The 4,200-nt window shown below is 37.4% G+C and overlaps 1 pseudogene; it reads left to right on the top strand.

The window, feature by feature from the left end:
- LOC102825290 overlaps positions 1–4,200 on the top strand; it is a 15,639-nt pseudogene that overhangs the window by 10,419 nt on the left and 1,020 nt on the right.

The raw sequence follows: 4,200 nt of genomic DNA, 5'->3' as shown, positions 1-4,200 counted from the left end.
ACTTCTTTCAATGCACTTTGGACTTCCTCTCTGAGTATCATTGGCTCTTGTTCATATGGTATCTCTTGAAATGGTTGAACATTAACCATTTCACTAGTACAATGAAAACAGGTAGTTTGAAAAACAAGACATCAAATGGGAAAGAAAGTTGCATGTAAGAGATGTGATGTGATGCTCAATGTAAATGGAGCTAATTACTGATAGCACAACGCAGGTGTCCTGATGATCAGGTCAGGATGAATTCTACCTCATCTTACAATCCAAATCAGGTGTAGACTTGATTACTACAGTTTGTAAACTGATTACTACAGGTGTAAACTTGATTACTACAAAATGTTCATGAACATTAATAGCACATACACATAAGAATCATCTGAGGAGAAAGCCTGAAGATGCAAAATATGTATGAGGAGTAAAGAAGAATTTTAAATGAGTACTTGATAAGATTGAAGTTATAGGTAATAAGGGAGTCACTTTATGTAGGGGCAAATGAATTCACTATTATAGGGAGTCATAAAATTCTTTCTACTTGGATAAATGCTCTCTATTTCAACTGCAACTTGCAATGAGAATGTAATAAAAGGCCAAATATGACAAGACACTGTGACCACACAGGCATTTACAGGACTGATCACTAGAACTTAAAGACAGAATACAACTTTCAAGTGCTAACTAAGGGCCATTGTCTTGGGAGTTCCACCAATGTCCATCTGACCAGTAAGCCTGGTGGGTTTATTTTATGAGTTGGAGTTTTGTTCTATATTTTTCTATCCAAGACCTTCTAATGTGATCCCCTTTAGGTCAGTCAGTGGTGGTCACTGGGCACCATCTTGTTCTTCTGTTTCAGGGTCATGGAGACTGATGTTCATATGGTCCATTAATCCACTGGACTATTGTTTTTATGGATCTTCGATTTTCCTCATTCTTCTTTCCCTGGACAGGGAGAGCTGAATAGTTACACCTTAGGTGGCCTCTCACAAGTTTTTAGGACCCCAGTTGCTAATCACCAAAGTAGGACATAGAACATTCTTTGTGGACTGCTTTATGCCAGTTGGCCTTGGTGTCCCCTGAGACTATGAACCTGCACCTCCATGTCTACTGACTCATTCCCCAAAGGTGTTTGGTTATGCCTTTGAAATTTTTATCACTTTGCCACTTGTATGCTACATCACATTCATGGATATATTTGCAGTCAAGGTAAATGCCCATGTATAAATATCCTCTAGCAAACCTATATATGCTTATGGGTATACTCCTACTCACCCTCCCACACTTGTTCAGCCCATGTGTCTATCCATTGTTATAACACACCAACACCCTCTAGCCAGTGAATTACCTCCTTTTTCTGCTCTCCCATTCCTGGTAGCCATCAAAAAAAGTGTAGTGTAAAACCTGTTCTTAACTTTTTACAATCCCGGTTTCATGTAACATTTCCAACAAAATTGGGTTAGTAACTTTTTCTAATTTTTTTTAATGACGTTTTAAACTATTATAATAATAATGACATATAGAATATTTTTGTCTCCAATTCCACTATTTGTTCTAGATTAAATCTTAAAAGAAGAATAAAAACTTAGCACATTTAAAATATATTATTCATAGCTTTTATTTGCTGATGGTATGGGCTGCACCTCAATGTAAAGGAAACAAAAATCCTCACCACTGGCCCAATAAACAGCATCCATATAAATGGAGAAAAGACTAAAGTTGTCAAAGACTTCATTTTGTTTGGATCTACTATCAACACTCATGGAAGCATTAGGCAAGAAGTCAAACTATGTATTCCACTAGGCAAATCTTCAGCACAAGACCTCTTTAAAGTGCTCAAGACCAAAGAAGTCAGTTTAAGGATTAAAGTGATCCTATCCAAAACCATGGTATTTTCCACAGCCCATATGCAGGCAAAAGTTGGACAATGAATAAGGAAGACCATAGAAGAGTCGATGCATTTGAGTTATGGTGCTGGAGAAGAATATTAAAGGTACCATGGACTAGCAAAAGAACAAACAAATTTGTGTTGGAAGAAGTACAGCCAGAATGCTCCTTACAAGTCAAGATGGCCAACCTTTGTCTTTCATACTTTGGACATAGTATCAAAAAAGAGCAGTCCCTGGAAAAGGACATCATGCTTGGTAAAGTGGAGGGTCAGTGAAAAGAGGAAGACCCCTAACGAGCTGTATTGGGTCAGTGGCAGCAGAAATAGGCTCAAACGTAGCAGCAACTGTGAGGATGGTACAGGATCAAGAGGTGTTTCCTTCTGTTGTCCATTGGGTCTCTATGAGTTGGAGCCAATTTGACAGCACCTAACAACAAGGAGTCCTGGTGTGGCATTGTGGGCTAATGCGTCAGACTGCAAAGCCATTTGAAGTGCAAGGTCAGCGCTTCAAGCTCACCAGTTGCTCCTCAGAAACACTATACAGTGTTGCTATGAGTCAGAATCGACTCGACGACACTTAACAACAACAACAAATAACAACAACAATTTGTTAATAAAGTTTAATAGAGGGAATTAAGTGAAAGGATGATGTGGAGATGATTTTGAAGGTCTATAATGTTCTATTTCTTGATTTTGATGCTGGTTGTAGGTAATGTTCAATTTGTATAAAATACACAGGTGATTGGTACATTTTTTATATATGTTATAATTCAACAAAACACTGCCATTAGGTTAATTTCAACTTATAAAGACTCTGTGTTACACAGTAGAAATGTAGGGTTTTCTTGGCTATAATTTTACAGAAGAAGATTGCCAAGTATTTCTTTAGCAGCACCGCTTGGTGGGTTTGAGCAGCCAGCCATTGAAATGCCAGTTCCATCCATTTACACTACCCAGAAATATTTTAATTCAACAAAGAAATGAAGAAAAAGAATTAAATATAAGCAATTAAATAGCTTCTGTGTTTAGTAAGTGAGTTTTACCTGCATTAGTTACAATTTCTAAAACCTTAGGATTTATTTATGCTCCTATTATTTTTTCCTCTCTTCTGTTTTTTTATAGTTTTGTCAAATTTTATCTCACTGGTGAGACAATTATATATTCCTTCATATTTTTTGTAATGGTTGCCCTTGAATGTTTAACATACATATTACCTTGCTTAAAATAATTAGAATTAACAAACATCTATATCTTTTACCTTCACAAGTCAAGATTTTAGCCTAGTTGTTGTTGTAAAGTGCCCAGACATTGGTTCCAACTCATAGTGACTCTGTATAGGGTTTCCAGAGGCTTTCAATCTTCAAAGGAGCAGAAAACATCTTTCACCTGTAGAGCAGCTGGTGGGCTCAAACTGCTGACCTTGTGGTTTGCAATTCAGTGCTTATCAGTGGTTTGCAGTTCAGTGTTTATCATATGGAGCCATGTTGTTGTTAAGTGTTGTCATGTTTGTTCCGACTGATAACAACCATATGGTTTCTCAGGAGTGACTGGTGAGTTTGAACTGCCAACACTGTGGTTCAAATTGACCTTGCAGTCCAGTGCTTATCCTACAGTGCCACACATGGATTCCATGAAGCCACTTTGGTTCAAAATACCATGCTTATTGTTTTGATATGCCAGTACAAGGATGGAAATAATCCTTAACAATCTGCAATATTCAGATGATACAACCTTGCTTACTGAAAGCAAAGATGACTTAAAACACTTACTGAGGAAGATCAAAGATCACAGCCTTCAGTATGGATTGCACCTCAATGTAAAGAAAACAAAAATCCTCATAACTGGACCAATAAGTAACATCACAATAAATGGAGGAAAGACTGAGGCTGTCAAATACTTCATTTTGCCAAGATCCACAATCAGTAGTCATGGAAGCAGCAGTTAAGAAATCAAACAACATTTTGCACTAGGTAAATTGACTACACAAGACCTCTTTCAAGTGTTTAAGAGCAAATACGTCATTTTGAGAGCTAAGGTGCACCTGACCTAAGCCATGGTATGTTCAATTTCCTCATATACATGTGTAAGTTGGACAATGAATAAAGAAGACCATAGAGGTATTGATGTATTTGAGATATGGTGTTAAAAAAGAATATGAAAGTACCATGACTGCCAAAAGAACCAACAAATCTGTGTTGGAGAAGTTGAAACAGAATGCTCCTTAGAAGCAACTATGGCAAGACTTTGTACCTCATACTTCAGACATACATTTTATCAGGAGGAACCTGTCCCTGGAGAAGGAGATGATGCTTGGTAAAGTGGAG

Source organism: Chrysochloris asiatica, unplaced genomic scaffold (assembly GCF_000296735.1).
Source record: "Chrysochloris asiatica unplaced genomic scaffold, ChrAsi1.0 scaffold00009, whole genome shotgun sequence".
Classification (NCBI taxonomy): Eukaryota; Metazoa; Chordata; class Mammalia; order Afrosoricida; family Chrysochloridae; genus Chrysochloris; species Chrysochloris asiatica.
The sequence above is the reverse complement of the archived record's forward strand: the minus strand, read 5'-3'. Positions and strand labels throughout refer to the sequence as shown.